The 9,584-nt window shown below is 45.3% G+C and overlaps 1 protein-coding gene across 2 annotated transcripts in view; it reads right to left on the bottom strand.

Moving 5' to 3' along the window:
• CX3CR1 (C-X3-C motif chemokine receptor 1) overlaps nt 1–9,584 on the bottom strand; it is a 29,186-nt gene that overhangs the window by 7,470 nt on the left and 12,132 nt on the right. Inside the window, exons 2-3 of one of the 2 annotated variants that reach the window (XM_017837226.1) lie at nt 3,572–3,763; nt 2,279–2,350 (exon numbers count right to left, since the gene is read on the bottom strand). The gene's annotated coding sequence lies outside the window, so the exon portion shown is untranslated. The remainder of the gene's footprint in view (nt 1–2,278; nt 2,351–3,571; nt 3,764–9,584) is intronic. The other variant, XM_017837227.1, reaches the window with a different exon arrangement.

Genomic DNA, 9,584 nt, shown 5'->3' on the forward strand with positions numbered 1-9,584 from the left:
AGGAATAAGATACACATTTTTAACATGGAAAGGCTAACGACTGAAGAGCCTTCAGGTAGGAGAAGGACTTGCGTATCTGAGGGTCTCCATGTCAAGAGAAGATATTGGTCTGGGAACCATGTTTAGGCCAGACATAGTGGAACTCAGCAGGAGGGTACTGGGTAAAACCCTACAGTCCCTGATAGGCAGGGAGGCAGACCATATTGGGGCACACTTCTCTTAACAACTGTGACTCTCTTGGTAATAAATGACTGAAAAAGCCAAACTATCCTCTCCCCAGGTACTTCAACTGCATTAGCTAGCCCAAATCCTGGGATGGGACCCCCTGAAAGGAAGTGGGCTCCTGTGAAGAGCACGGAACAGCTGCTGGGGTTGGCTTAGCGCTGAAGCTCTATGATGGCTGTGGAAAGAAAGCAGCACAGTTTGGGGATGTTGTGATCAAACAGCCAGTGTGTATTGCAGCTGTTAAATCCTGGGTGTTTTCCCTCCTAACCAGTTCTTTTATCATTCCTCAAAAACTTGGGAGTGAATGTGGTGTAATTCCAGATGTGTCCTTGCTTCCTGCCCCCCCCAGTTCTTCCCTGATGACTTTAAGGTAAGGAAATTCCTTTCTTTGGTGTTTCTTCTTTCTTCTGTGATTTATTCTCAGATCAGCTGGACAATTTCTGTGGCCCATCAGAGTTCTGCAAACCTAATAATTGCTTATCGATTTAAGTGATTTAATTTATAGAAGCTCCTCCCAAGACTTCAAGGATGAGTTATTTAGAAGCAAGTAGTGATCTGGGCTGCTTTGTTACTGGATTTTCCAATTTAAGATGAAGTTGAAGGTGCAGAAACATGATGCAGAGGCTTTCAAAAATTAGGGCATTTAAGGTGTCTTAAGTAAATGACCCAGAAATGGAAGCTGATTAGACCACTGCTGATTAAGATAAATATAGGGCTGAATATTGGTCCTTTATAAATGCATTTAGGTCAAAGAGATTTAAAAAATGTCATCTCTGCCAGTGGCAAGGTCTTCACCACCTATCTTTCAGAGCAACCACAGAGGTACTATTTTGAATGAGATTTTGCTCTTGCTCCACCAGTTCATGGTCCAGCTGGCCGGGCCAGTGGCCTCACTCAGGCTGGTTGTGCTTCCATCAGAGCAAAGCAGGCACAGGGGACTGAACGCAGGTGCCCTGGGTGCATCCTGACCCCAGCAATGTCTCTCTACTTTTTGGTTTTTTTGTCCTGCCAGGAAGACTTGCTGTGAGCCATCCAGGAGGTACAGCTACACCACAGCAGTGCTGGGGCCATGCCAAACCCTGCCAAACCCCTGGCAGCTCACCCCTGTGGTTACTGGTGTATTTATAGCAAAAGCCGAAGCTTTCAGTGGTTTCAGCTCCTTCCCTTGGCTCTGGGGAGAACAAAGCCCCTCTGAGGCTGACAGGGTGGACGTGCAGGTGCCTTGGTGCCTGCACACTTAATGGAGCAGGGAATATAGATTCAAGTGTTGGAGTATGATCAAGTCCCTTGAGCAAGTGAAGCTGCACAGAGTCACATCAAGGCATTTTTCTGGCATGCCATCGTTGATTCAAAACATTCTTCTGAATGGGAACTAAACACTGGGGAGCTTCTGAAAAATCCCATAAGGTGCTTGGTCAAAGCACCTTTAGAAATCTGGCCCTAAGGAAGTTAGAGCCTTAAATATCTGTTTCAGAAATTACTTATGCATTTAGGAAAGATGACCTGGCAGTATGATTCAGACTCCTGCATCTCCCCTGGATCTTAAAACTGAGGTTCTAAAATCACTGAAATGGTTCTGAAATTTTCATCTGTGACTCTCAGGGTCATGGTTTTGCTATCTTGATTTTATGACCAGAACCAAGGGTCCTCTTCAAAGCCTCTGCAGTCTGAGATGATTTCCGAGCAGTGTCCTGTTCCCAGGGACCAGCCGGGGAATGGGAAATTAGGTAAATGGTGTGAGAATTGTTGTAGAGCAGTATTTATTTTTATTTATTCCCAGCACTTTAACTGAGCTGCTGGGAATATAGTGGCAGAGCCGAGGAGGGACTAGCTGCCCTCCCAAGAGCTGCCTATGGGGAACTGAGTGTTTGGGGTTGTCATCTGATTGGATGGTGACTGCCAGGATCAGGATTTTCTTGGAATATTGATTTTACAGGTATTCATCTAGCCTGTTAATTCCCCTAATTGCCCTTTCTGCTTGCACAGTTGCTCATGACACTCTGTATCTTTTTTTATATGTATAGTTGAGCATTTTGGCAGTGTTTTCTCTTACCTTCTCTTCCTCAGTATTTTTTTATCCCAGGCCTTCTCTTCTTAAGCAGCATTCAAATTTCTTTTGTATTTTCTGTAAAAACAGATTTTTTTTTTTTAGCTATGAGCACTGTTTGTACTTCTTTTTGGTTACCATTTGCTCCATCCTCTCGCTGCCTTTATTGTGATGCCTATTTACTTCCTGCTCCCCACCCCCCTTTTTGTGATTAATAACATCACAGTGCTTTAGCATCCTTGAGAAATCTGAGACGGCTCTCTAGAAATGGGAGATCTCTTAAATCATCTTCTCCATTATTTACAGAGCAGCACACATTACCCCTTCTTGACTGTGTATGGATGAGATTTAAGTTCTGGAGCTGCCAGCTCCTTCTGGGGAAGATCACATTTACTATGGATTTACTCTCAATTTATTATGTGCTGCCCTTTGTCAAACTTTAGCCTTTTCTTCTCCCTTTTGCACTTTTTCTGTGCTTCCCAATCCCTTGTAATTCATTGCAGTTGCTGTCTTTCATCCTGTCACTCTGTTCACTGCCTCCAAACAGGATTTGCCCCAACAGACCAGATTTTGAGAATGACTGTTCTGGATCTACGTTTATATCACACAAGTAGTTAACAGGTTGCCACTACTGTATTACCCAAATGTCTCACCCAAACCAGCAGACATCTTTGTGCAACATCCTTCCTGTGGAAAGCTGAGTCACAAAGAAAATAAGTAATGTGTCATTCAGAAAGGTGGGTTTTTAAATTTTTTGAATTTCTATTGCTTTCTTGCTGGTATGTCTACATCAGACACTTTCTATTGACTCTACCAGATTTTCTGCTTTGGGCTGTCTTTCAGTTCAGTGTTGTTTGGTTCCCTGACCAAAACTAGAAACAAGCATTGCTGGGGAGTTGTGAAATCCCTGCAGACATCTAACAAAAAATATCTAATGAAGTAGAAGGGCTGTGTCTTCTTGGTCTGTTCTTCTGGACTAGTGTTGCACACTAGTCATCTATCAGCATTTTGTTAACCTTGAGGATTTCTATCCAGGGTGAATATTTCTCTTACACAAGATGCCACAAATAATTACTTGACCAAGTAAAATTCCTCCGCCCTGGTTCACTTTGGTTAATAAAAGTGTTCCCCTCTCTACTTTCTCAATTTGTAAACATTACCCACATGATCTTTACCCAAATTAAATATAATTTAGATTCCAAGCACTAAGCAGTGAAGACTTTCCTTTAAGTTCACAAAATACCATTTTGTCTCAATCCTGCTTTGTCAAGTTATAGGTAAAATATAATTGTTTCTTACCTTAATTCATAGCTGCATTGAAAATCAATGTTTCCTTCAAGCTGAGCTGTTTGGGTTTAAATGTATATTTCCTCTTCTCTAATGCTGGTGCCTACCCTATCAAACATGTGAACTTTGGCAGGGCAGCTTCCTGGGCTGTGCTGAAGTTGAGCTGAGAAAGTATTAATGTGCTCTGCTTGGGTCCTGCTGGCTCTGTGTGAAATTGCAAAGTAGGATGCGGTCACTCGGAGGGACAGAAGTGCTTACAGAGGACAGGACTTGCACAGAAGACAGAAATGCCCAAGGTGCTTCATACTTGCTGTGTCAAAGCTGTCACCTCCTTGGTTCCCCCTATCCTATGCAGAAAGATGTTTTTGACTCAGACACAATTGTACAGTGTATAGAAATACAAGTTTGCAACAATAGCAGGGGCCTTGAGCAGTGGTGACGCAGGATGCAGCACAGAGGAGTGGAGGTATGGGATGGTAAAAGACGGAGGACAGGATGGCACTGGGGAGCCCCACAGATATACACCACTTACTGATGGTCAGTTAAAAAATGCAGACCTGGAGCTGGCAAAACTGGGTTTAGTGGTAACAGGCAGAACAAAAATAGCATCTAGCATACATAATGGGCACCACATTATGTGTGTATAGACCAGCAAAGACAGAGGAAAGTATAGAAAAATGTTAGAAAACATAAAAACAGTGCAAAACAGAACTAAAAAGAAGCAGAAGAAAAATTAGGATGAACATTGCTTTTACCCCAGGGAAGGACTGGAAATGCTGACAGCTTGCTCTAGCACTGCCAGTGAAACCACCAGCCTTAGGACCCAAAGGAGCAGGGGAAGAGAAAGTGGATAGAAACTATGTGTGTGCAAAAAAGTTTAAACTGCAATAGTGTACTTGTTCCTCTGCAACAAGCAGATCTAAACGGATAACAGCTGGAGCCTTCAGATTGCCATTAAACTAACAAAAAATTCTTAGCTTTATGTATATATATATTGTGTCTCCTCTTTGCCTGTAGACAAGATTTTAAGCATAAAATTTCTCTGCGGCCCAGGACCAGCAGAGTCTGAGGGTCTAAAGCATTGGGATGTGCATTAATTATGGAGTCTTCCGGAGCATCATGCTCAGGGTTGCATTACAAGTGCACCGCATTGCAAGACACCACTAGGGCACAAAAAGCTGTTCCTCTGGGGTGAAACCAGGCAGGAGGCTGTGCATTGGGGTGCGTTATGAGAAACAGAGACACAGTGTCTGGTTGGGGGGTGCACCAATACCAAAGTCCTCAAGCACACGCAGGAATACAGTCCTGAAAACAACCCCACGTACTGCCCCTGCCTCAAATGTCAAGGGAGGTTAAAATGCCTTCTCCCCAAAGGCAGAGTTGTGCTGCCTTCAGGCACGCTGAGCTGGGTTGGATTTTGGGGGTGGAAAGCATCTTCCAGGTTGTCTGAGCTGTTGTTCATTGTAGCAAGTTGCCAGGCAAATACTTTTGTATGAGTTTAGTTCTGGTATTTTTGCCAATTACATGGCTTTTTTTTTCATTGTGTTATGCTTTATCTTGCAAAGGTTACATCCCCAACAGCTACATAGCAATGGCCAAAGTGTGAGCCTACAACATCCGTCAAATTATGCAAGTGACATGAGCCAGGTGCACCAGGACAAGTGCCCATGGAAATAATCAGGGAACAGATTCCCGGATAGGTGTTGGCCAGAAAAAGCAAAGACACACTGCTGAAAATAAAGTTTAAAAGTCAGGGAATTCTAAAAGCCAGAGCAGCAGATTTGCAAAACTCACTTTTTCCTCTGACAAGTGCCAGCAGCTCCATTACCCATTCTTTAAAAATAAACATAAAGAACTCTGCACTCTTTTCAGAACAACATCAAAAAGCTAATGGCTGGTACTCCCCACACACTGAAAGTAGGATCTATGACTGCCAAAATCACAAGCTTTCAACTTTCAGAAAGATAATTTCTGGTAGATGGTACTAAGGAAATGTTCTCATTGTGTGAGAACCCTAAGATTCAGAAAGATGAACGAAGGCTTCCCTGACGCCAGCGATAGTCTGATATGATCCCTGCCCCCCTTTCAGGGGGCCCTGCAGAAGATGTTCTGTGGTTTAGAGGACACCAAAATCTAAACCCATGTCCTTGTGGGGATGGTGAAAGGCTGTGTCTCCCCCAGCCCCCACTTCCCTCAGCCCTATAAAGAAAACGTACAGATAGTCCAGTAGGAGCTTCCCCACTGGGGACCTGCACATGCCAAGCTGGTTTGCTGCTGACCTGTAAAATGTGGATTGCCAGAACCCTGGCAGACACTCATCCTGGTGGGCACCCGCTCCTGGGTTGCCAACTCAGCACAGTACCTCTGGTGTTGTTCTTTGCAGGCAAAAACCTTGTGAATAAGGGTCAGGACCTCCCATATGTAACAGCAGGAGAGGCTGTCCCCAGCCACTGCTAACAATCTCCTAAGAACAGGATTTCCCTGAAGGCAGTCACCAACCCCTTTCCTCCTGTGCTGCCCAGTTTAACTGGAATTGAACAAGAGCAGGCTGTTACCTCAAGAAGAAATGAGGTTTGTCCAAAGGAATATCCAAACAGTCTTTATCTGGAGGACTTCAGTGAAAGAGAAACCAAGTCAGGCTGACTCAAGACATCCTCAGCAGGTCTTCTCAGGAGACAGAAAAGGCTTTCCGTTGTATTCTGTTGTGAGTGATAACCCTAGATAAGAGTGCTGCTCATTATCAGGGCATGCACTTGTAGTGCAACAAAGACAGGTATAAAATCAACACCACCTGAAAGACAACTGCCACATCAACAAATGCTCTCCATCTTCAACCTCTGTTCACCCTCACAGCTCAGGAATAAGAAAGTCTGAGGAAGCTGCTGAAAAGACTCATTCTGGTCCGTACATGATGGAGAAAAATATTTTTTGTTTCTTCAAGCTGAAAAGAAAAAGACATTGCATCCCTTGTAACCAGAGAGACTTTTCCTAGAAAGAGCTAGGTAGAGTGTGCTGTCTTCCCAACTGTGAAGCACACAATAGTTTTAGAGAAAGAAATCAAGAGTGGATGTGAAGAAATCAAAGGATGTGCTGTGCAGGGACACAGTGGGTAAAGAGAGGCAACCCACCTTTTTATGCCATCTCCCTCCTAGTTGCCTTCTCAATTTGAAAACTCATTTCTCTCAACATCTGGGGAGACCAGTGGTACTTCCACACAAGTGGTGTCTCCTCCTGCTCTACGGTCAGGCTGCCAGGTCAGTTTGGGGAGGCAGGGTTTTACACAGCAGCACTGGCAAGTTCAAGCTTTGTGGACTAAAGCACTTGGCAAAGAAATGTCTGGCCTGAAGGATCAAAATGCTGCTCTCCCTAGCTCACTCTGCTTTCACTGCCATGTGGGAAAGCCTGGTGGTGGTGGTTTTCTACAAAAAGGGGCTATCTTGGCTCTCAAGAATTTCATTGGAGTCCCTCTGCAGGGCTGATGGGCATCAGTACTGGCCTGGGAGTAACTGCTCCATCTTTGCAGGATGGAGCCCCGAGTCCCACGGGAGCTCTGTGATGCAGAGCTGCCCCACCCTGCATGGCTCAGCAACACAACATGTACCATAGCTGTGACTGCATTGAACCCTGCTGGACACTTTTTCTTTTAATTTCTCCAAAACTCTTGTGGAGGTGCGTCCCTTCCACAGCAGCGTCCTGTTCCTCCCATGCTGTCTTGCAGCAGAGCCCAGCTGACAGCTTTTGATGTAGCTGTGGGCACCAGCTGCTCACACACACATACGGCCCTTCACGGAAAGCATTTCTGTGCCTGGCTTCTGAGAGAAAACCCAGCAGAGGGAGCCTCATCTCTTCATGCCACTGTTCTGGAGAGGTGCAAGGAGATAATGGAGCTCTGGCACTATTCCAGACACCAGTGGGAGATGCATTTATTCTTCACTGAAAACATGGGGAGGAAAAAATCACCCAGAGAGAGGAAAAGAGAAGATATGTCTAGGGATGAAAGTGTTTCAGCCCGAGGGCTGCTGAAGATAAGATCCATAGAAAGATGAAGGTTTGCACACCTTCTACAAACAGTAGGGGTGTGGCCCAGAAAGACATTGAAAGTTAAGAGAAACATTTATTCCCGCATTAGAAATGACATGGAAGGGATAAGGACACTGGAACAGTTTAGTGCTTAGGCTCACTCATGCCTTGGTGACCACATCTGTATTCCTGAGCCATTTGTTTGCCTTCCCTCATTCCAGCTGTCACAGAGAGGTGGTGCTCTCCTTCCCTGGAGAGGTGACAGAGGCCTAGCCAGGTCTCCTGGGGAGGTGTCCTCCTCCCTTGGGATGGGCGATGTGCACACCAGCTGCTCAGATCCGCCTGTTTCAGTGTGTACCTGAGTTACACCAATCTCTCAGAGCACATTCTCTCCTCCAAGAAAGAGGGGAGGAAGCCAGTGGTGGGGCAATCACATTCATTTCCTCCTGGGCTCACCCAGGCAAGAGGAATGGCTGCTGTTCAAAATGATGAATAAAGAAATGCCTTTTCTCCCTCCTTCCCTGCTTTCCGTCATCTCTCTCTCTCTTGTGCTGCTTATGAGAGCTGAAGCTCTTGGGTATATTTGCACCAGCACCACCCCTCTCTCTGTAGACACATTGGGGCAGTGTGGTGTTGGGGACGCCAAGATGTGTAAGGATGGTGCAAGAGGCGTGCAGGTACAGAGACACAGAAGCAGACATGGTGAGTGAGGGGAGTGGAAATGTTGCCTGCCTTTCAGTGAGCGTGGACAAAAGACCGAAAGAAACCATCCAGCATTGCTCTTTGCTCTCAGCCCAGTTGAATACCTGAGCATTAGGGAACAAAACCCATTTCCTTCACTCCTTGTTGTGTAGGAAAGGCATTGCCTTCTGACAGCTGTTTTCCAAACATTTCTTGACACATAGGTCTCTTTACCTTGCTGGGTGCTGCAGTCAAGGCTGGTGCTGAGTCGAACACAAAAGACAATCAATACTTTTGCAGTGTCCTGGTGGTCTGTGTTCAGTCATGGCTGTGTCCTTCCTTTCTGTCCATCACTGTACTCATCCTCACATGCTGCATGTGCATTCACACCTTCTCTAAACTCAAGCATGTGGAGGATTACAGAGACTGAATATTCTCCAAGGGTGCCAAGTGAATTAAGGGATAATTGTCTTGCTGATCCAGAGGCGCATGCACATGTTGCACACTTATTAATATTACTGGGAAGGCTGCCTGGATACTGGAGTATGGCGAGGAAAAATGGTGTTTTCTGGAGTAACACAGCAGACATTGCTGTTTGCTTGGTGGTAGGCTCCTCTTGCATACAGCTCATCCTACATGGTAAGCGTGACCCAGCTGCTCACCTGGCATTGAACTGGCTGCACTGGCTTCTGGAAAACACAGCAGACCCACACAGACAGTCCTGGCAGCCACAAGATGAGCACGGCATTGGATCAGACGAGGTCCCAGCAGACACACTCGTCAGCAGTGGCTGAGGAAACCCAAATCACACTACTACTCTTCTGAGGTGGGGATTTCTGTGACGGGTCTCTGTACATTTTGGTGTGTCAGCTGAGGCAGCAGAAACACAGATTTATCTAGAAGTGCACAGACATGCAGGAGCGCACTGCTCAGAGGCTGTGTGTCAAAACTGACGTGTGACAGCAGCAGCTTTGCTTTGCCCAGCACTACTTGCTGCCTTTAAGGGACATTAACCTTTAAGGTACATTAACCAGAAATGCATGTCAGCCCACACATTACAGTTAAATATGACATATTCAGACTAAGGTTATAATTACCTTTCAATTTCCCAAACTATTTTTACATCCAGAGAGAATACCTAAAGTCATCTTTATTTTTTTTCTGTCATGGTTCTTTCTGGATCCTCTACTGGCACAGTTATTAATTTCTATGGTGCTTCATTACTGGAATACATATGTATGGCCAGTCTTCGCGAGCAAAGATTTGGGAAAGGTCTTTACCCTTTGAGCCTGCGCAGTGGATTTTTAAAGGTGAGACACAGCGT

This window comes from Lepidothrix coronata, unplaced genomic scaffold (assembly GCF_001604755.1).
Source record: "Lepidothrix coronata isolate B3197 unplaced genomic scaffold, Lepidothrix_coronata-1.0 Scaffold297, whole genome shotgun sequence".
In the NCBI taxonomy this organism is placed as follows: Eukaryota; Metazoa; Chordata; class Aves; order Passeriformes; family Pipridae; genus Lepidothrix; species Lepidothrix coronata.